The sequence below is a fragment of the Halichoerus grypus genome, chromosome 7 (genome assembly GCF_964656455.1).
Source record: "Halichoerus grypus chromosome 7, mHalGry1.hap1.1, whole genome shotgun sequence".
In the NCBI taxonomy this organism is placed as follows: Eukaryota; Metazoa; Chordata; class Mammalia; order Carnivora; family Phocidae; genus Halichoerus; species Halichoerus grypus.
In genome coordinates, this window is record NC_135718.1 from 73,755,903 (window position 1) to 73,779,891 (window position 23,989).

General features: G+C 42.1%; 1 protein-coding gene across 1 annotated transcript in view; it reads left to right on the plus strand.

The window, feature by feature from the left end:
• The window catches only part of RYR2 (ryanodine receptor 2), a 731,966-nt gene that overhangs the window by 97,964 nt on the left and 610,013 nt on the right, over positions 1-23,989 (plus strand). The window lies entirely within an intron of this gene.

The window sequence follows — 23,989 nt, forward strand, 5'->3', positions numbered from 1 at the left end:
AGGAGAAAAGAAAAACATCAGGGTGTGCTGGTTAGGTTCTGGAGCCTCGGGGTTAGTCTCTGCATAGCAGGACTTAACGAGAGAATCAGTAGTCACCAGAGCCTGTGCTTGACATTAAATGACATGCGATGAAGCTAAATGTCTTTATCTGGGTTTGAACAAAAACATACTGAAAAGTAATGATGCAACAAATACACTAAAACAAAACCATCCTCGTCACCGCGGACTGGCTATTAGCACTCAGCATTCTAAGATGGTCCAAAGAAGCTATAACCAAAGCTTTCTTGTTTGATTTCCGAAGCCTGCTTTGTTGAATATTTGATGAAACAGACTGCGGATATCTGCAGTGGTGTTTTGGTGAATCCCTACTGGCAGCTTTAGGAGTCTGTCCTTCTGGAGATTGCCAGGGGTTGACTCTCCATCTGGGAAAGAGAGGAGAGAAGCGTGGTTGTTAACCATCACGAGAGAGCACCAGAATGATGTGTAAACCCTCACAATTCCCATCTTCCAGTAAAAAGTCGACATACGGTTCGAGTAGGGGCCTCCCATCGAACAGAAGAGTGGTCCAGCTTTTCTTAGAGGAACAAAGCCTGCATTAGCGGTTTGTCTCCAGTGAGGACAGTTGTGCTGAGTAATATCTCTGGGCACAAGGGTGAGGATCCTTTGGTGTGCTGTAACTTTTTTCGATTTGATGAATTGTATAGCTTGATCCTTCCTGCCTGGAAGACCAGGAGTAAGCAATGCAGTCTGTCAGTAGTCGTTTTCTCTAAATCAGGGCATCCGTGTAGTTCTGCAATATCGGTTTGCATAGAGGGAGCCCATGGTGATTGCTTTTTGAAAGCTGTACTTTTTTCTTTTTCTTTTTTTTTGAAAGCTGTGATTCTAGGTACAGGCTGACTTTCTTGCTCTTAAAACAAAAAAACACAAGAATAGTTCTTTTCCTGGATACCCCCCAGCTAAAGGGAAACTGATTTCATTGGGATACTGACTTAGGAGACCAGGAGTCCTGGCGACTGGGGCGGGCTAGAGCCGGTAGCTGGCACAGTGTGTAAGGAGAGGCTTGGTGTTCACTCAGTTGACCTGTAGGTGGTCTGTGTGCATCCCGCCTGGATGGGAACCTGGCCAGTTGCTGAGCAGAGGGTGGATGTTAGCCCCACTCTGGGCCAGTGCTGTCCTTCTCAGGTTCCTCTGGGCATGACTCATGAAATATTTCATTAGGGATGAAGCTTTACGAAAAATGGGTCTGATCTTGATAGATTTCCAAAGACGACTTCTCCTCTACATCACCTTTTCTTCAGCCTTTCTGTGAGAGAACTATCAGTGCCTTATGAAGATGGAGGTGAAAATATGTGTAGTGCATAAGACTTGGTTATAGTTTGGGGGAAAACTTACATGGGGTAATCCGAAATCTCTAGATTTCAATGATCTGTCTTTGCTAATTTTGTTTGCCAATGCAAGGAACAGCAGAGCTGACTGCCATTCACTTTGTCCTGTTTTCCGATGTTAAATGCTCTGTACTAGCTCTAGATTTAATTTGATGGTTAAAAGTGATTTTGCCTTTTGATATTTTAGGATGCTAATTTAAATATACTGGGATGTAAGTACCGGATATCTAAGTCTATTCAGTTCTCTCCTCCCCATGGTGCCCAGACCATTGGAAAAAATTTGGCTATTGATTATTCTGTTTTTGTTTTATTCTTTAGTCCTCCAAAAAGAGCAGAGTTGATTAAATGTTTCATTTGAGATAGTTTACTCTATGACTTTTTTTTTTTTTCCCAAATCTTTGGGTCTTCCGTAATAAGAATGGAAATTTTAAGTACCTTTGATACGCCATGGTGATTTCTTTTTTCTTTTGATAATGATAGACTGAGCTGTCTGTTATTGCATAAAATATTAAACTGTTATTAAATTATAGTTAGGATGAACATGCATTCATCACTTTCTAAATGTCATCTAATCAGATTTCTAATTTAATTTCCCCCCACACACCAAAATATCATTTTGTTTTTGCCTTGGCTGCTTATGATACAAATGGGCTTCTGTGTGCAGTTGCTTTTTTTTACCAGGTGAAATATACTTCTAATTTCTTGCTGGGTTTTTAAAGTAAATATGAATGGAATTTTACTTTCACGTTTCTGAATGCATAACGTAATTGTAATATTTTAAGCACAAAATGATCAAGTCAGCAGATCTGCTTGGAGTCTTAGAAATAATTGTACCGTTTGCACGTAGGTAGATTTTTGTTGTAAGGATAATTCACCTACTAGAGGCATGAATATGCTTTTTAGTGAAAATTGTAAGAGTGAATGCTACTTAAAATCCTACCTTTTGTTAACTGTTAGACACCACATAAAACTTCATATCTAAAAATTCCTCTAAAATTAGCTGTTTAATATTGATTTAGCTATAGTTCAGACTTTCCCCTTTATTCATCGGTTGAGTGCTTTTTGGGTCAAGTCATTATTCTAGGTGCTGGGATTAGATTCAGTGGGTGAACAAAATAGACAAACACCCTTCTCCATGGGAAGCCTACCTTAGAAGATGGGAAGATTCTGACAATGAACAAAATAAGTGCACAAGAGAACTGAAGGTGGGGATATTGTTTTGAAGAAGAACAACAGAGTAATGAGAGAAAGAGCAACATGGAGTTTGGGGGTAAGAGGAGGACGGCATTGTAGGCAGGTTGATCCATTCATTCATTTCTATGGAGGTGCTATTTGAGTTGAGTCATGAGTGATGAAAAAGAGCCAGCCCTGAAAATATCTAAGGGAAGAGCCTTCCACACAGAGAAGCAGCAAATGCCAAGCTGTCAGGTGGGAAGAAGCTTGGCAGGTCGGAGGGCATTGTTGTAGAGGTATATCCAGTGTGTGCAAGCCACTCCAATGAGGACTTGAACTGTTACAACACTTAGAGCAGTTAGTCTTCTCAGCCTCAGCAGGTGGTCTGGGGGTTGTCAATGGCTTGCAGAAGACTGGTTGGGCTAATTATAAAATGTGACTAAAGAGAAACAACTTTGTAGGTAATAAAAGTATATATTTCATCTCATTTCACCCTCATAAGAAGCTGATTTTTTTTTTTAAAAAAATCTTGTTAGAGTGCTTTGTAAAGAGACAAATTAGGAAGCAAAAGAGGTTATTATCCTCTGGATAGAGAAAATCTTTCAAAAGAGTGATTATAACTTAGAGTCACATGTTGAGTTCCCGTGTTGCAAAGCTGGATGAAGATATAGCTGATGTAAAAACACAACCTGCCTGACCTTGCAAGTGGTTCTGGGAAACAGAGTAGTGTAAGCCTATGTGTAGGAGCAGGTGTAACTGAAGGTGCAGATGTAGAAGCGGGTGCAGGTGTGGGTGTCGGGGAAGGAGAGTGGTGTGCATGTCACCTGTGATTTTAATTTGTGTTCTAAGTAGTTGTGGGATTTCTTGGAGGTTCCTGGAGGGATATTGGTTATGGTAGAGAGGAGGGGGAGCCAAATGGGTGAGCTTTTCTTGAAAATAGGTCCTCCTATTAAGAAAAAAAAAGTTTTAAAATACTCTGCTCTAGAATGTCCATCTTTGGCATGAAGTAATTACCATATGAGTGAAACAGAATAATGTTTATGGACATAGAGGATTTTTCTTATTTTTAAGCACACATTTGGCCACACATTTACAACTCACTGAGCCTGTCCTGTTGATGACCACCTCCATAGGAAACATGGGAGTGATGGTAACATGTGGATCAGGATGCCTACGATTGATTTTTATCTCCCTTCCATGTACTCATTTCCTTCCTAGGTGTTAGAAACCTTCGTAGCTCGGTGTCCTTGGTAACCCACCTGTTGATACTGTGGCTGTTAGCCTTTTGTACTACCAAAATATTATCAGATATTATCTAGGGACCAGCAAAAATCTCTAGTAAGACTTGTCTAGAACTTACTATTCAAAGCCTGCGTTCATCAGAGTTTCTCTAATTAGGCAGAGCAGTGGTTTAGAAAAAGGCTGTGGTAGATTCATCTCTCCTTCCCCCATGGCTTCAGAGTTTGATTTAGCACAATCAGTGGTACTGTGCTTTTGCTTCCCAAGTTGAAGATCACAGAGCTCAATGCAAACAGGAGTCATTTTGTCATTGGAATATCCATGCTTTCACTTCCGGGGTTCTCTGCTTTGCTCCCATGAGGTTAAAAGCACTTTCCATTCTTCTCAGCACTGCGTGTCCTGGACCTTGGCTCTATTTGCCCTGACGTCCGTGTCTGCTAAGCAGTAGGCTGGCTAGGCTCTGCCTTTACAACTGGAGACTTTTGAGAAGAGCATAGAGAGCTCATCAGTCTGGCTTTAATGGTCTCCATGTTGAGCACTAATATTGAGGCGTCATGAAAGCACTGTGGATTTTGTTCTGTTGGAAGAGATCTCGTTCCTCTTTAAGTTCTTAAAGTATAGCTATAAAAGATGAATTTAATCGGTAAGCTCTTTCACTAGACTTGGGATTTTATTTGTGGTTGGGTAGGTGAAACTCCTTTTGCTTCTCAGGCGTGGATCCAGACACAGCTTTCTGTTGTTAACCTAGCCTCCATTGGTGGATCAAGGTGAATACAGGTTAGCATCTGTGGGAGGCATGATTTCAGAGGTCATAGGTGAGATTCAAGGGTTCATAGGCCAGTGTGCACAGGAAACAAAATAGGTGATGATTTAAAAAAATTTTTTTTAAGATTTTATTTATTCACTTGAGACAGAGATACAGAGAGAGAGAGAAAGCATGAGCAGGGAGAGAGGCAGAGGGAGAGGGAGAAGCAGGCTCCCCGCTGAGCCAGGAGCCCGATGCGGGGCTTGATGCGGGGCTCGATCCCGGGACCCCGGGATCATGACCTGAGCCGAAGGCAGACGCCCAACCATCTGAGCCACCCAGGCGCCCCAAGAGCTGATGATTTTAAAACTGCTTTCATTCTAAACACCTATTCTGATTTCTCTTTGGAAAGAGGAAGACCAGTGCTCCAATGAGTACAGCATCCTCCTAAAGCCAGTGAAGCCAGAATAGAATACTTTGATTAGGAGGGGTAATAAGAGATGTGAAAAGCAAAAAAAAAAAAAATCTTAAGTTTACCAAATCTTCTTTTGCCCTGGAATGCTTCTGGGAAGACCGGTTTTACTGACTTATTTAAGTGCTCATTGTAGAATGTTGGAGCAGGAGGAACGGCCCCATCATCTAGGTATAAATGTGACTATGGGGCCCTAGGGAGGTTCCCGAGGAATCCCCATTTCCCCTTACTGGGATAGTCATTTACAGCATGCCATGCTGTATACACGGAATGATAGACTTGATAGATAGATAGAATGATAGACTTGCATCCTAGGTAAGATTCTTCACTGTGTTCAAGGTCGTGGGAGATCCAATGTCAGAGAGCTGTTTGTAGGGGCTGTAGGCTGGTTTTGTGCATCAAAGTAATCTTCTTGCCCACTTCATCCTCACGGTAACTTTCATAAGGTTATTATTACCACTAAGGTATTAATATTTTTTTAAAAGATTTTATTTATTTGAAAGCGCACGAGCATGAGCGGGGGCATGGGGTGGGGGGACAGAGGGAAGACTCCCTGCCAAGCAGGGAGCCCAATACAGGACTCGATCCCAGGACATCAGGGTCATGACCTGAGCTGAAGGCAGATGCTTAACCGACTGAGCCACCCAGGTGCCCCTACCACCAAGGTATTATTGACCTGACTTTTCAGATGAAGTTCAGCAAGACCAACTTGAAACCAGGTGCCTTGCTATAGATAATTAGATTCAACTAATGACTCTTTACTTAGCAGCTCAGTGTACCCAGACTGGGTTAGATGCGGTTCTGAGAAGAAAAAGGAAGCATTACCACAGTTTTCTGGTGTCTTGCTTCATGGCTGACTGCTCCTACTGGGGTTTGAGACTGAAGACCATTGGTCTGGGGCCTGGCACTTTTGCTATTAGCTGTGTGTCTTGGGCACGTTACTTAATCTCTCCAAACCTTAATGTCCCCGTTTGTAAAACAAGAATGGGTAGAATAGAACCCATCTCCCTGGGCAGTGGTGAGTTACAGGCGGTATGTGTGACGTGAGGTCCTGCACGAAGCCTGCTCTCCAGGACTGTCAGCTCCTAATGTTGCTGTGGTTACTTCTTTGACAACACACACTGACCGTGAGTCAAGAGGAGTTGCAGGAGAGAGTAGCAGGGTCAGGTGGCAGTCGTCCACCTCGGGAGTTACTGGTTTCTTTCTCTGTAGAGGGCACAGGCAGCTTTTATGCATGATTCTTTTTTTTTTTTTTTTTAAGATTTTATTTGACAGAGAGAGAGAGAGCGGGAGAGGGAACACAAGCAGGGGGAGTGGGAGAGGGAGAAGCAGGCTTCCTGCCGAGCAGGGAGCCCGATGTGGGGCTCGATCCCAGGACCCCAGGACCATGACCCGAGCTGAAGGCAGATGCTGAACCGACTGAGCCACCCAGGCACCCCATTTATTCATGATTCTTTTCGTTTTAAATTTTTAGCTAAATTCCAGGTAACATACAGTGTTAAATTAGTTTCAGGTGTAGAAGTGAGTGATTCAGCACTTCCATCAGACACCCTGTGTTCATCACAAGTGCCCTCCTTAATCTCATCACCTATTTAAAACGTCCCCCACCCCTACCCCTCTGGTAAGCATCAGTTTGTTCTCTGTAGTTAAGAGTCTGTTCTTGGTTTGCCTCTTTCTGTTTTTTTTTTTCCCTTTGATTGTTTGTTTTGTTTCTTAAATTCCACATATGAGTGAAATCATATGTATTTGTCTTTCTCTGACTTATTTCACTTAGCATTATACTCTCTGGCTCCATCCACGTCATTGCAAATGGCAAGATTTCATTCTTTTTATGGCTGAGTAATAATCCACTGTGTGTGTGTGTGTGTGTGTGTGTGTGTGTACATGCATGCCCACACACACATCTTTTTCCATCAGTCAATGGGCACCCCAGCTGTTTCCATAATTTGGCTATTGTAGATAATATGCATGATTCTTAATTGCTGTGTAGGCATTAGAGAATTGGACAGACTCATTAAGAGAGAGTCGACCTTCGTGGTAAAAGATTAACAATTTCAGAGATCATTCCAAGGATACTTGATTATGGTAGAGTGTTCAGCATCATGAGAATTAAAAATGTTTCATTTTTTATCATTCAATGTAGTTTAAGCAGAAGGTTTTTAATGGGTTAAACCATGAGTGGAGCCTTTATAATAAAGCAGTGTGGCTCGGAGTTTTCCTCAAGTATTTTGAGTTTTAATCTGTCCTCAGGTTAGTGGTAGTATTAAAAGATTGTAAACAGCCAGTATATTCTTGCTAATATTGAGCTGGCTCGTAACGCTGTTGGTGATCTGGTTTCTGTCTTATAGGCATCATCTTTAGTCCCTTGCTTCTAAACAAGGTTCCCTTTAAACTGAACGTTGAGTTCAAATGCACCTACTCTCTCTCTCTCTCTCTGTGTTGGTCTTTCATACCTAGGAACCTCCCTTCACCGCCCGCCCACCCGCTGTACCCAGCCCTGCTCTCAGCCTGTGCTGACCCCACTTGGGGTTCATCTCCCTCCCCCAGCTGTGGTGCTTCGCTGTGCTAGCACTCAAGAGAATGAACAGCAGTTACCTACTTAGTTCTTTATTTTAACATTAGACTGAATCTGAAATTTACCAATCTCATGCTCTAATCTACCTGCTGCTTTTTCGCCGTCAGCCGAGTGGGGAGGATGCATTTAATTTGTACGAAATAGTTAGGAGTAATCTCATAATGGGGCTCTTTTAGACCATGCTGTTAGAAATACTCTTAACGATGATACAAGATGGGGATTAAGTAGCATTTGTAAAATCTTTTTTTTTTCTTTTAAAGATTTTATTTATTTGAGAGAGAGAGAGAATCTGAAGCAGACTCTGCACTGAGCACAGAGCCCGAGGCCAGACTAGATCCCACAAAAAAGAAATCATGACCTGAGCCAAAATCAGGAGTTGAACATTAAACCAAATGAGCCCCCCAGGTGCCCCACATTTATAAAATCTTTGACTAGTAAGGGAAAGGGTAGCCTCCACTTAAAAAGAACCAAGTCACTGACTTACCTAAGTTAATCACTGAAGGTTAAAAAAACTGTCTTAGTTAAGGTTTTCTGTTTGCAACATTTCTTAACAAATATTTTTCTTCAGATTTTAAGTATAGGATCATGAGTCAGCCTTTATGATTGCAAAGCCTTCGTCTTATTAATAATGTATCATCACTTCTACATGAATCATGTGCTGATGCACAGCATTTGAATATGCAAGTCTTACAATACTCCTAATCTGAGGGCTCCTATTTTTATTTAAAAAATGTTATGTCTCGTTTGCATTACATTTTATAGATATATTATCTACCGTATAATCTCACATACCACATTCAATCTAGATAGTGTCCCCTGGGGCACCTTAATTATATGCTCTAGTTCTTGAATTTTTCATATATTTTTCAGAAATAATTTTTTTCCTTATTTTCCTTATGGTGGATCTTAAAATAGCAAATGTGGTTCCTCTGGAACCTGCTGTGATACATGCCAGTCTGTTGGAAGCGTTCCAGGTTTATTTTCTCATTTGGCCTTTAGAACATTTAGTATTTAGAGTCCTGCCCGTAACCCACGTAGGTATTTTTTTGCTTGGTGTGTATCTGTCTCTCTATACCTCCCTCCTTTACACCCATGCTCACATGTGCATCTATAATATATTCGAACTGGTTGTGTCGTACTTGTTCTAGTAGGGAGAATGGAACCGTTGATGTGAATTCTTTTGGAATATAAAGCAGCATTCTTAATGCCTGTGACATAGCTTCTGTATAATTTTGAATGACTTTGAACAGAGCTTTAAGATCAAATTTGCCGTTATATCATGTCCTAAACCATAGAGCAATCCAGAGCAGACAGCTTTCTTGTGTAGTAGCCATTTTGGAAGGACCTGGGCAAAGATCTTGCCAGCAAGAGAGCAGAGCAGTCTATTCCAGCAGTCCTCAAAACCAGAATAAATATTTTGAAGCTAAAATTATTTTGTATTCCAAGCAGAGTGCCCTGATAACTAAGACAGCCCCAGCCAGCACAACGGAAGGGCCTCTTAATAGGATCTCTTTCCTATATTGACAGTTGTAATTTGGAAAGCCCATCGTGGGTCTTCTCCTTTTGGGCTCTGTAGCATTATCACTGTCAGTATTAGGCACATTGTAGATATGATAGCTTGGGAAGTTAATTTTTGAATGATAATGATTTCCTGTTGACTCAGACAAATGGCAAGTGTTATTTCACTCACATTCAGGTTATAAAATTTTCTCAGATAATTTTGTCTAATTACAATTGACAGTGGTTCCTGCTTTAAAATCTATCCTGGGGGCGCCTGGGTGGCTCAGTCCGTTAAGTGTCTGCCTTCAGCTCAGGTCACGATCCCGGAGTTCTGAGAACGAGCCTCGAGTTGGGCTCCTTGCTCATCAGGGAGCCTGCTTCTCCCTCTGCCTGCCGCTCCCCACTGCTTGTTCTCTCTCTTTCTCTCACTCTTGCTCTATCTCAAATAAGTAAAATCTTAAACAAAAATATACTATCCTATATAAATAGTTATGGTTCTCCTTTTACGAAAATCACAGAAGTGGCTGCAAGGTGATTCTATTGGATTCTGTCACTTAGTTACACTGAGTATTATTTGAAATAAGTAAACCCTAGGTTTTGAGACATGCAAGTCTTGCTATTTTGAAAAACAAACTTTAATATCACAGGTTTTTTTTAGAGTATTACTTTATAATTTCCATTAACTATCCAGTTTGTCCCATTCCTGATCAAACCGTTAATACTTTCTGTATCTGGGGAACTACAGGTTTTTAAAAGAGTTAGAAGTTTTTAACACTGCAGGGTGTTAACTTTTTGCTTGGGATCCCAGGGAAAATATGGACATTTGATATAGTTGGTTGCACACCCTTATTTTGTATTTGACTGCCGTGGGTCTCATGAAGATGTTACTGAAATTTGCATGAGAGTGTCGTAGAAGGTTCAAGAACACACAGTGTTTCAGGAAAACTGTGTCTGACACAAGTTAGTGCTGGGAATAGATGTGTGTCAGATGTTTAATTATAGGGGAAGAAATAATATTTTGATATTTATTGAGATCACCAGAGCTTTTTGCAGATAAACTAACTAGATCTTTTTGTAAATAAGAAGATAGGCTTCAGTATATGTTATGCTATCCTTTCAAAATAGTACCTCCTCATCAACCTCAAAGCATGGAGCCTGGTTTGGGAGCCTGTTAGAGTATTTCTTTGCTCTCCTTCTGACAGTATCTGCCTGAGTCCTTCTGATGTGGCTACTACACAATAAAGTCAGCTGTCTGCTTTGGGTTGCTCTGTGATTTGGGGACATGATACGAATAGCAAATTGGATCTTAAAATTCTTTTCAGAATTAAGCTTTACATATTCAAAATAATGCCACAGATATGTAAATTATAAAAGCTAGCTGTAAGTTGAAAATGTGTGAGCACACCCACCAATTTAAGAAGCATTGCCTGCTCCCCCTGGGAGCTTTTTCCTGATGGAAATTCTCGTTTTCCAATGGATAATATCTAGCCTGAATTTTTTTTTTCTCATTTTCTTGCTTTTCCCATTTTTTTAAAGCCATGTTATGTATGTGTTACTTGCTCGTTTCTGAGCTTTAAAAAGGATTTCTCATGCTATAAATGTATTCTGTTGCAACTTGTTAATTTCACTGAACATTGTTTCTCATTGGTTCACACCAGTGTTGGTTGCTATAGGTCATTTATTTGCACAAGTGTATGGTACTTCATTTTGTAAACAAATAACAAACTATTGCCCATCATTAGATTGTTCTTTTTTTTTTTTTTTTAAGTAGCTGATATGAACAGTCTCATAAATGTCATCTTAGGTACATGTGCAAGAGTTTCTTTAGAATCTATACCTAGAAAGGAACTTACTGGGTTGTAGAGTATGGGAGTGGTCATGTTCACAAGATAATGCCAAACTGTTTCCCAGCAGATTCTCTCACCAGTGCTATGTAAGAATTCTGCTTCCTCTACGTCTTTATTGTACTTGACATTGTCAGACACTAATTTTTTTGCCAAGTTGAGGGATGTAACATAAAATCTCACTGTAGCTTTAATTACCATTTCTCTGATTCCTCACATGCTTGAATATCTTTTCACATGGCTATTGGCTGTTGATCTTTCTTTTGGAAATAGCTCTTGTCTATTCAGTTGTCATTTTTCTTGTTTGTATGTTCAGTTATTTGTCAGTGACATGTACCATGAACATCTCTCTTCCTCCAATTACTGGCTTGTCTTTTCTACTCTGTTTGGAGTTTTATAGCGAACAGGCATTCTTAATTCTTTTTTTTTTCTTTTTTTTTTTGGCATTCTTAATTCTTACAGTAGAATTTCTATTTTTCTATTAGTTAGGACTCTTCTGTGTTTGAAGAAATCCTTCTCTCCTCCAAGGTCATAGGTTTAAAAAATTTCCATCTAAAAAATCTCAACGTTTTACTTGCTCTCCTTTAGGTTCTTAATAACCATTTAAAAAATGTCCAGTGTATGGTGTGAGGTATATATCCAGTGTTGTTTTTAAAAATCTGTATAAATGATGGTCCTAGTACCGTTTATTGAATAGGTACTCTTTGCCCATTGCCACCTCTTGTCATGTGTGTGTTTCTGAGTTCTCTATTCTGTAGATTTGTCTGTCCTTCTGCCAACACTCTCCTGCCTGAATTACAGTAGCTGCTGTAAGAAGTTTGGTATCTTTCTGGGCAATCTTGCTCTTCTTCAAGAGTGTCCTGATTAGCAAGTTTTATCGCCATCATGTGACAGGTCACAGTGACACAGAAATAGTACTGGGACATCTACGTTGCTTTCACTCATTTTCAGAAATATTTCAAATGGTTGAGAGACCTCCTCATGGAGCTTGTTGGACAAAGATTCACTGAAACTACCATCTGCTGATAAGGTTAATCACACCATAACTCTGCCTTTCTCATATATATATATGCCTTTCTCATATATATATATATATATGAGAAAATTTATATAATTTTTTTTTTAACAGGCAAGCTTGAAGATTTAGCAAGAAATTTAGAAGCTGGTATTATATTCTAGAATCCCCAGGAAATTCTTTTCAGAGACTAGGAATGCCTTCAGAATCTTGTGTGACAATTCTCTGTAAGTGGGGGTGGGAAAGGAGGAGGAAGCGAAGGGAAGAGCTAATATACATTGGAACTGTGGCCTTCAGCTACTCCCTCAAGCTCTTTATATGCATTATTGCATTTACCTTCCCAGCACCTTTGTGATGGGATCATGCCTCTTGTCCTATGGCTGAGAAAACAGACTTGGAACATGTGGAGGAACTGCGGGGAAGTCCCATAGCTCACAGGTGTCTGATCAGGGCTCCATTCCCCTTCTGTCCTCACCCAGAACCTGCGTGGTCTCTCTCATACCTGCTGCCCAGCGGCACCTGCGCACTGCAGACTGGGTTCTGGGATTAGACACAGAGGGATGTATGGAGGGGTGGGGGCAGCCATCCAGATTCGGTCTGCGTTCTATGACTGTCCTTGCAGAGCTCCATGCTGGGACTGGGTGCTGCTTGACTGACCAAGAGGAAGCAAAGAGTCAAGTGGGTTGGTGTGCCCTCTGTGAGCCTGGCGGGTAGAGCAAGGTGCCAAAGGGACCCTGGCTTTCTGACCAAACTGCAGGTCCGTGGCACTGAGCAATAAGACTTTGACCCTGGGTGTGTGGTTGATGGGAGGTCCAACCTACTGAACCACGTCCTTGTCATCTGTGGTGGGTGCCATGCAGTTCGAGGGCAGGTCAAGATGCCTAGCAGTGATAGTCTGGGATGGTGAATGCTGCACTTCGGTCCCTGGGTCTGGAGAGTGAGGCTTCTGGGGGGGCTAGGGGGCAAGCCCAGCACTGGTGGCCAGTGACCATGGATTTCAGGCTGTCCATCCCCAACTTAGTCTGTCCTCCCTTCCCTTTCAGTGGGAGACCCTGGACCACCATGTAGCCTGCATTTCACATTCTTCTCTTTTTGGACCTGACCTTGGTTTCTCTCTTGTTTGTTCTCTGGTTACTGACCCTCTGGCTGCTTCATTTCTAACACATGATATCACTTTATGTCTCTCTGAGGCTTCGCTGACTTTTGATTGTTCAGTGCAACCTCTGTTTTTATGCTTTGTCTTTCTGGTTAGCTCAGATAGTAATAATATTACCTCTAGTCAGCTCCGATAACAGTTTCTGGTCAGCTTGGATAATTACCATATGCTACTCCTCACTGAGCATATTCAGCCATTGCTCTAGGTGCATTATCTAATCTTTATGACAGCCCAAGTAAGAGGTTCCAATGATTATTTTCATTTTAAGTCCTTTACTCAAGGTCAAGCTTGTGGGTGAGTCGGGAGCCACGATTGGAACTCAGGGAGCTCTTTAACATGTAAGCATTCTGCAAGGCCGGGAGACGTCAGAACTGCTCAGGGCATGTCAGGCGACGGGACAGAGCTGGGGACTCCTGGGACTCAAGGTCACACAGTTGGCTCTGGGCTGAGGCTCACTCGTGCCTCAACTAGAAATAAAGCGGTATGAAGGCTACAGGACCAGCCAACCCATCAGCCTCCGTCTCGTAGGAAAATAACCAGTGCACGATGGCTGCTAAAGGGAATCTCAGGTCTCCTAAATATGCCGAACGAGTGCAAAGTAGGGTCTGTGTACAAAGGGTTAAGAAACTGCACGATAGAGTTTTGAAAATGGGAAGGATTAGTGGTGACATAATTTTATTCCAATCTGCAATTCCTGTAACAGCCGACTTGTTATGCAGTGGTTAATCCAGGAGGTCTAGGATCTTGGCAGCAGAGAGCAGGGTCTTGCTGTCGCCAGAGCTGGGGCAGGGAGAATTGAATTACAGTTTGGTTGCAGGCAGCCATGGTGTGGCACAGCAAATTTGGTCTTAAATTTCTTTTTAAATTATGAAACACTGGGTACATATGAAAGAATTATGTTACATGTATATATAGGGTATGTGGCTTAAACAGAAAATGTAGTTTCCTGGAGCCATCCCATGGCTCACCTCCCTCTCCTGGAAACTGCTACCATCCTGTCCTGAGTTCCTCATTCTCTTGCTTTCCTTTATTTTTGCCACAAGAATCAGAAGGTATTCCTAAATAATACATTTTTAGATTTGCTTGCTTTTGAGTTTTATAGAGATGGTATCACATACTATCCCATATATTCTTCAGGGATTTGATGGATACTCTTCTGTGTGAACATACACATTCTAGTTTTTCTGGCTTTGGACTTTGGATCCAGGGGGGCATATTTGAGGGACCTACAAAAAGAAGGTCAGGAAGGCCAAACCCTTTGGCATTACAGACCAGCATAAGGAATGTAGATTTTATTCTAAATATAGTGAGATTCCATCAAGGTGTTCCAAGTAGGGACCTGAATAGGACAGAACTGATAATGAATAACCTCCTGTTTATATTTTAGGATATGCCACTTCTCTGAGGAAACAACCATGAAAACAGAGAACTCTGGTATAGTGTGATAAGTGAACACTGGAGTAGGACAGCGAGACTGCAGTTCAGTTTACCGGGTTCTAGCTCTGCCAAGATCCTGACTCTGGTCCTTCTGGACTAACCACCATTTAACAAGTGGGCAGTACAGGCATTGCAGGTTTGGATGGAGTTAGAAGGCACCTCTGTGTGTAAAGGAGGCAGTGACCAGCAGGATCAAATGAAGTCTTTTAGGGTAGAAACTTCCTATAGTCTGTGGATTAACCAGTTGGGGGGCCATGGGTGACCTTTCGATAAGTTTTAGGAAAGATGAAGGGGTAGAAGCCACTGGGTACCTAATGAAGGAAAGTGTATTTAAATGTTAATATGACCTATTCAGGAGAGGAGAAAGAATTTCCAGGTAGTAAAAATAAGGAATGTACATAGAAATGAGTTTTGGGGACTCTTTTAAGTTCACCTTGGGGGGGAAACAAAAAAGCAAAATATTACAGTTAAAATTTAGGCTAATGGAGAAAGACGGGGATGGACTAGGGGACCTTTCAGTGCCTTTCCCAAATGTTGACGCGATATTATGTCTCCTCCTTTGTTCCATTTTAGAGACTAAAATACCAGTGACATGGGACAAGGGTAGAAGAACAGGGAGGGCTTTTCTCTGTAAACGAGGGCAACTGCTACTAATTCGATTTTTTCCGTGACCCCTTTCGGTTCATCTGAAGACTAAAGACCTAGCTTCCTATTGCTTATCGCTTTTCTGGATAAGTCAGTGGTCAGAAGCCTGAAACCCCATTTACTTAGGGGAAGGAGGCTCCTTACACTGCAAGGTCTTGCTGTGAATTGGTCAGGATTTATGACCAATCCTTTCCACATCATTGACTGCTTTAGGAAGCTGCCTGTGTCCCCATCCACTTCTGGGAGTACCTTTGTTGCTGTTGATGGGTAACCTTTGAATGGGGTGCGCTGGGCATCGAGGTGGCAGAACGTCAGAGTCACAGGAGTAGATGGGGAGTAGACGGGGCTGGTGCAGCGCGTGGGGCCTCTGGGAGCACCTTGCCTCCCCCAGAAGAGCTCATTTTTCAAGCCTCAGGGTGGCTGTGAACAAGGATGTTGGGTGCCAAGCAGGGGAGGGGGCTGGAGTAGGGAGGAGACTAAAGAATGAATTCTCACTGCAATCCTAGGAGGACATCTGGCTCCTGCCCTTTCTCCGAATTCGGGGATGGGAAGATACTGACTCAGCTTTATCTGCTCGAGATGATGCAAGTTTTCTCAAATTACGGAATATAATTTACAAGAAAAGAACTACTTTCCAGGAACCATTAATTTAATCAAGGGTGTATTTTTCGGAGGCTTACATAATTTATTTTCTGTTAAATAATGGGCATAATTGCGTGACTTGTAAGTTCTTGGCAGAATAGCTAGTTTTTGACAAAAATAATACTTATATGGTCTGCTTTTACTTAAAAATTAGATCATGATTGACTTCAGCTAATTACTGAAGTGGCGGGTGGGGTGTGTTGGTAGTTTGTAAATGATCTGGGATGTTCACGGTCTCGTTTTTGTAAATTAATGTTGATCAGATGATAATGCATCTAGGATGATAAACTTCTGGGTTTTTGTATTTTTTTATTAAAAGTTTATGGAACCTCCTGTAGTCTCACTGAATGCCAATTTCTTCTTCAATTGAGTTGAAGGATATCTGTCCCATCTGAAGGAGTCTTTATATAGAAAAAAAAGTCCCAAGCATCACTGTTACATGGATATACTTAGCATAACGTATTTAGGTTTTGGCATGTTTTTTCAGGTTTACTTGAGTTAGGTTTTGTGCTCTGTTATGGACTGAACGTTTGTGTCCTCTTCCAAATTGGTATGTGGAAACTTTGCTCCTAAGCTGATGGTGTTAGGAGGTGGGGTCTTTGGGAGGTGATTAGGTCATGAGGGTGGAGCCCTCCTGATGAATGGGATTCCTGCCCTTACAGAGGAGCCCTGGATTACTCCTGCGCTCCCCGCTGTGCAAGGACATAGCGAGAAGTAAACAGTCCGCAGCCTGGAAGAGAGTTTTCACCAGAACCCGACTGTGCTGTCCTCGTCACCTTGGACTGCCCTCCTCTAGACCCGTGAAAGTCTGTTGTCTACAAGCCATCCCTTGTGCGGTATGTTTCTATAGCAGCCCGAACAGACTAAGCAGTGCCCCATATATCGAAAGCAGAGCTCATTATCTTTGCTCAGAACAAGGGAATCCACAGATTCCCCAATACCAGCCCCTTCACCTGTGCTCTTTACTTTGGGACCCCTTGGGTTCAAACCGGGTAGCTCAGTCTTTCTCCGTCTTTGTGCCTTCAGTCTAATAACTAAGAGCAAACCTCTGAGCGCTCACTTATTATGTACGGCGGGGATAGGACTATGGAGAAGACTAATCCCCTTGCTCCATAGCCTCATGGGCAGTTTGGGAAGGTCAGGGATGCACGTGGCTGTGCATGCTCAGGAGAGGGGAGTGGAAGTTCCTGTGCAGTTGTCAGGGTTCGTCTCTGTGGGGCCATTAGACCCGCGTGGTTAACATGTGAGGCCAAGGCCACCGAAAGCCCAGGAAGCACAAACTTTTGCCTCTCCTTTTGCTGCTCTGTGCACCGCAGTTGGAACACAACACGGCTTCCAGAACTTCTGGTGTACAATTCCCAGTGTACCTGAACTTGTACACCTTGGGAAACCATAGAACTTGTTCCCTTAGGAGCGTGGTAAAGGGTTGTGTTGCTGGGATTGTATTGGCACCATCTATCTCTGGGTCTCAGGCCCTTGATTTCTTGGGTTGCAGGGGTCCGAGGGCTGTGACTCCAGGACCTCCTGGAGGTCTGCAATCTGCCGTCCCCCCGCCCCCGCTCATGAAATCTCAAGCCCTCTTTAGGTAAATGAAGCATCTTGATTCATGAGAGATGAGCTCTTGTCCTGCGGGGCTTTCTAGTTGTGAACTAGGAAAACACTTTTCTCTCTCCTTCTCTTTCCCGGTTTGCAATTTCCAGACCTAATTACTGCCTGTGGCAAAGTCTCCCCATTAGTACAGAGAGTACATTTGGAGCTATTTTAATGCAAGCATTATGGTTATGTTTGATTCTTTTATAATATACAGTTGCATATGCAAGAACAAATACATGGTCCTAGGAGATGCTTAGTATAGGGAGAAGTCTGGTTTCCACCATCAGGCTGTTGTGGTGGTGTCTAGTTTCAGCTCAACTGGACCAAATTGAACATGTATGAATCTGAGTATCGAAGTCGCTTTAATTTTTTTGACTTTTAAGGTGTCCGTGATCCTGAATTTTTGATTCCGATGCTTTGATTTACATTGGTCTTTTTCTCCACTTTGATGACCAAGCTCGAAAAGAAGATGCTGGAGGATGATTCTGGGCATTCCTCCTAACAGGACAACAGAAACAGAATAAGATCTGGTTGTGTAACGGGCCACATCACTGCCTGAAAGTACAGGCTGTCCTTTCCGGTAGGTCCCCCGAAATCCCATTGTCTTGATTTACTGTGGAAAGTAGAGAAGGCCTTTAAAAAAAAATAATTATTGGCTTTTCCCTTTGGTGGTGTCGCTGAAGCCTGCAGTAAGTTTTCAGCATCTGGATGTATTTGTGTCAAACGGCTGCAGAGGATTCAGCCCACGTTGCGTGGCCTCCAGGGAGTCTTGCTCTGATGGCTGCGCCTCGTTCCACTGCAGCATTTTGAGGAGGAGCTCTGTGGTCTGCTCCACTGGTGAAGGCGACCCGAGGAACAAGACCAGCTTTCTGCCACATGCAGAAGCTAGAGGCAGAGCTCCCTGCAGGCTTGCTGAATGAAACCTGGCTCTTGGTTAGGTTCACAAAGTAAATCCGTGGCATTCACATTATAGTAGAAATGTAGCGGTAAGAATGGCGTATAGACTAGTCATGAAGTTGCTCTCTTGGCCAGGGCAGGGCGTGGAATGGCGCAGTCTTCTGTGGACGAACAGCCGGGATTATTTTAAGAACTGGAGGTCCTCCCCAAACTCCCTCTATCAGAGCAGGGATTTCTTGTACTTGATTTTTGAGTTGCAATGTGCATCTTGGTGGTCATGCCCATGAAAAATCTTCAAGCCCTTTGCTGTCCGTCATGTTATGCGTACTTTGAAACCATCCGCTCTTTTCGTAGTTGGGTTTAACCTGTTCTCTTGGCTCAGATCACTAAAGCCGTGTGACCCGCCAGCAGCCTTAGCTGCGTCTCTCAGTCCCCAGGCCTTGAGCAGCTAGTTTGAGATGAGAGAACTGAAATCGATCTGGTCTCATTGACTCTGTTCTTCGTGAAGGAACGTAGTAATATATGCCTGCTGTGGTTTTGCTGTCCAGGTTGGTGGATGAGCATGCTTCAGCTGTCAATTGGCTGTCCCTAGGGGGTTTTCTAGCATTTATAAATTTAGGTCAAAAAGAAAGGAGCAGAGTGAGGGACTCCTTATGTGGAGTTAGCTATTGGAGGCTCTATGATAAAAAAGGGAAATTGACATGGGCACCTCTATTCCATTTTCCCAAGCCCAGAATTGCTTGTTGGCTATTGATTTCTGTTTTATTAGGAAAAGATGGCATCAGTGATGGGTTGCATTCTCTGGCCCCGATAAGTGTTTAATTGGAGAAGGTATTAGACCAAGCAACATGCAGCATCACACTCATCAGCAGGGGCTGGGAGTCATGCAGCTCCTACCAGAATGTGACCTCTTTAAGCCTCAATATTTGTATAAATTGGGGATAATTCTGATCTTACTATTGGGATTGTTAACTGAGAAAAGGCATGTAAATCTCTTAGCACTGTGTCTCGCATATGTGTTCACTAAATGTTAGTAGTCATCATTACGTCATTTAGAATGGATTCTTAGGTGACTTTATCTGGGGAGTCCAATGTTGCAGTACTATTTTGTAGACTCAATATTAACATCCTTAAATTTTTTTTTTTTTAAGATTTTATTTATTTATTTGACAGAGAGAGATAGCGAGAGCAGGAACACAAGCAGGGGGAGTGGGAGAAGGAGAAGCAGGCTTCCCGCTGAGCAGGGAGCCTGATGCGGGGCTCGATCCCCGGACCCTGGGATCATGACCTGAGCCGAAGGCAGACTCTTAATGACTGAGCCACCCACGCACCCCACATCCTTAAATTTTTTTAAAAGGCTTTTTGTTTTGTGTCTTTTCTTAAATATGGTAATAAACACATAATATTAAAATTTCCATCTTCAAATTTATAGTTCATTAATATATTTACATTGTGCAGACAGGTCTCAAGAACGTCTTGCAAAACTGAAACTCAGTACCCATTAAGCCCTAATTCTTTTTTTTTCTCCTTCTCCAGCCCTTGGCAACCACCTCTATACTTCCAGTTGCTATGATTTTAATGACATTAGAGACTCCATAGGAGTGGAATAATGTAGTATTTGCCCTTCTGTGACTGGCTTACTTTGCCTAGGATAATGTCCTCTAGGCTTACAGATGTTGTAGAATGTGACAGGATTTTCTTTTTTTAAGGCTGCATAATATTCCACTGTATGTGGAAACCACATTTTCTTTATCTCTTTATCTGTTCATGGATATTTGGGTTGCGTCCATGCTTATATAGTGAGTAATGCTGCAGTGGATATGTGTGCAAATAGCTCTTCAATATCCTGCTTTGAATTTTTTCTTTTTGGTTGAATACCCAGAAGTGGAATTGCTCATCATATGGTAATGCTCCTTTTCACTTTTGGAGGCCCCTCCATGCTGTTTTCCCATAACGGCTGCACCATTTTTCTGCCAGCATTGCCCAGGTTTCCTGTCACTCTGCATTCTTACCAACACTTGTTCTTTTCTCTTCTGTGAGGTGATATTTCTTTGTGGTTTTGATTGGCATTTCTCTTATGGTTAGTGGTGTTAGAGCATCTTTTCATTTGCTTGTTGACCATTTGTATATCTCTGGAGAATTGCCTGTTCAAGTCTTTGGCCCGTTTTTAAATTGGACCATTATTTTTTCATGTTGACACGTGGAGGCTACTTAGATATTCTAGATATTAAAAGATAGATGATTTCTAAATATTTAACCCCATTATACAGGTTGACTTTTCAGTCTGTTGAATGTTTCCTTTGATGTGGAGTTTTTAAGTTTGATGTAGTCCCTTTTATCTGTTTTTTTTTTTTTTTTCTTGCCTGTGCTTTTGGGGTCCTATCCAAGAAATCATGGCTAAATCCATTGTCCTGAAGTTGTGTTATTTGTTTGTTTGTTTTTTAGTTTTAGTTTTTAGCTTTCCTCCTGTTTTCCTCTAGGAGACTTTTTAGTTTCAGGTCTTAAGTTTAGGTCTTTAATCCATTTTCAGTTAATTTTGTATTTGGTGTAAGGCAAGGGCCCAGCTTCTTTCTTCTGCATGGGGGTATCCAGTTTCCCCAACATCATTTGTTGTCCTTTCCCCATAGTGTGGTCTTGGCACTCTTGTTGATAATCATTGGGCCCTATGAGCAAAGGTTTTCTTCTGGACTCTATTCTGTTTCACTGGGCAGTGTATCTGTCTTGACGCCAATACCACACCATTTTGATTACCCTTGCACTGTGGTGTGTCTTCAGATCAGGAAGTGTGAGTCTTCCAATTTTGGTCTTCCTTTTGCAAGCTTGTCCTGAAACAATCTCAAGACCTGTGAGATTCTGTATGAATGTTAGGATTTTTTTTCTCTTTCTGCAGAGAATATTATTGGAATATTGATAGGAATTGTGTTGAATCTTGACTGCCTTAGATTTTATCAGACAAAACTGTCATCACACTTGGCAAGAAAAGTGAGCTGTAGGCTACAAAACTTTTCTTTTGCTGTAAGGTGGTCTGTGTTGTGTTCTGACTGGGGCCAGATGAGAGAAAAGAGCAGCACCCCCAAACCATGCAGGCCAATCTGTAGACAAATGTTCTCTCACTCTAAATGATGAAGAGACGATTTTAGCAACTTTTTGACTTAATGGTATGAGCAGTGAGCATTTATTATTCTTGCTGACAAATATATTTTGTGCTGAAAAACTCTGATTTAACTGTTTTTATTTTTTAAAAATTTATTTTAGCATGCGTGTGAGCGTGAGCATGTGTGAGTAGGGGGAGGGCCAGAAGGACAGGGAGAGAGAATCTTTTTCTTTTCTTTTCTTCTTTTTTTATTTTAAGATTTTATTTGTCAGAGAGAAAGAGAGCACAAGCAGGGGGAGCGGCAGGCAGAGGGAGGAGCAGGCTCCCTGCTGAGCAAAGGGCCCTGTGGGACTCAATCCCAGGATCCTGGGATCATGACCTGAGCCGAAGGCAGATTCTTAACTGACTGAGCCATCCAGACATCCCAGGAGAGCATATCTTAAGCAGACTCCCTGTGGAGTGTGGAATTGGATGCTGGGCTTGATCTCATGACCCTGAGATCATGACCTGTGCCGAAATCGAGTCGATGCCTAACCCACTGACCCACCCAGGTGCCTCTCAATTAACTATTGAAAATAGAAAATGACTCATGGAAATGTTTTAGAGAGGAAGACGTAGGTGATAGTTTTCTATTGTTGCTGTCATTGTCATTGTCACTTGCTGAGTAATATTTTCCATATGTTTGGGTCACATCCCTTAAGTAAGAAGAGGTGGGTTTTATGTGTTTAAGACCCACCTTTGAACACATTTTAAAATTTCTTCCACGGCCCCATCCCAACACCTATAGTGAGATGGACAAAACAGGATTTTCTAGAAAATACTCAGTGTGAGAAGGGAGACATAGCTAGCTCAGAGGCGTTAGGTCACGTGTCCAAGGCTTGATGGGCCCTAGGGGCATTGCCAGGACTTGACTCCATGCTCTGTGACACCAGGGCTGTTCTGTTCCTAACAAAATCATTTCAGGTGGCATTTGGCCAATAGTAGTAATCTCAAATTTGGTGAACTCTCTTACCTAATAGAGACCCTGCATTCAACTACTAGGCCAGTTAATTAGCCTTTGGACAGTGCCTTTATATGGGGTCAAAGATCATGGGAGACATTAATCATTTTAAATTTTAAGGAAGGGAAGAAGCAAGAGGGCATTTATTTTCAGCTCACAACTTTGGAATCAGAGGCATATGACTGTTAAATATGACTTACTAAAAGCCAATTTTCTTGAGTTTTTTAATTTTTTTTATTTTACTCCTCTTAAATGTGCTGCTTCAAGTTGAGAGTAACCGAATAGTGATCGATCATGCATTATCTATAATAGTATTCTAGATATTATATGTAGTTAACTCAGTTGATGCTATTTAGAAGCCAAACATAATGACACAGATAAAGCAGGCATACCAGTCAGGGCCCTCTCAAATCCAATCCATGGGTCCCATGACGCCTGTTGGGAGAGTCTCTGAAAATTACCTTTTTCTGCCTTTGAACAATATCCTGAATGTTTTTTTAGAGGCTTCTAACTGGTTAACATCATCACTGGGACAAAATAAAATGATTAATCCAGGGGGAATTCATTGCCCTTCATAGATAGGTATCCTTACCCCGCCCCCCCAACACTAGCCGTTCCATATTGCTTTTTTGGGGAAGATGCCATTGTCAATAATAGATTAATTTGGATCTCATTCTTATGTAACTCACATTTCTTCTTTTTTATCAACTCAGAACTTTGTGGAAATGAGATATGCACATTTTCTACTAATGTCAAAACTGAGAAGTCCTTATAAAGAGACTTACTATAAAAGGCTCTACAACAAAATTGGAGGCATCAGGACATTGACCAAATTCAAGAAGAATATATTTGTTGTTTTTCTCACTGCATTTCTGGTAGCTTAATAAAAAACTCAAAGGCGAGATGGTCTCTGTCTTGAGTCAAACATTGCCTCATCACTGCCATGCCATCTTTACCTTCTCTTTTTTCCCCAAAACTTTGAGGAAGCAGGATCCTTTTCATGTCTTTGAGCACTTGCCATTGATTGGAGCACTTGAAAAGAAATTCTGCTTGGAAATGTCTTTCTTCTGCATTCTCGAGCATTTCCTTTGCATAAATGCATTTAATTTCTTCTCTTGACCTTGATGTAGTTGCTGGCAGCATACAGATATGATTTTATAGTTCCTTAGCATTCACTGATTTCCTTTTCTTCTTCTAGACACACTGGCAGGGTGGAGGGACCTGGAATAGAAATCCAGAGAAGAAAAGAGATCTTTTGGCTCTCATACTTGTGTCAGGGACAAAGTCAAGATCATTAATGAATTAATTATTCTGAAGCCCTTTGTTGAACCCCAGTGTGTACTGTACGTGAATGAAACACGGCCCTCAAGTGCTAATGATCCAGTCCCTGAGATTGTTGCGCAGGAGAGGTACCTCTGGAAGCATCGGGTGCTGATGGCAAGTCTGGGGGAAGAAGGGCTGCCTGGCTGAGATAGGAATGGACCTGCAGGGCCCGTGGCATTAGGCAGACAGGTGCTTAGGTCAGAGAGTTCAGGAAATCTGTACTGATCACTGATGCAGACCCCCCTCACCCCCAC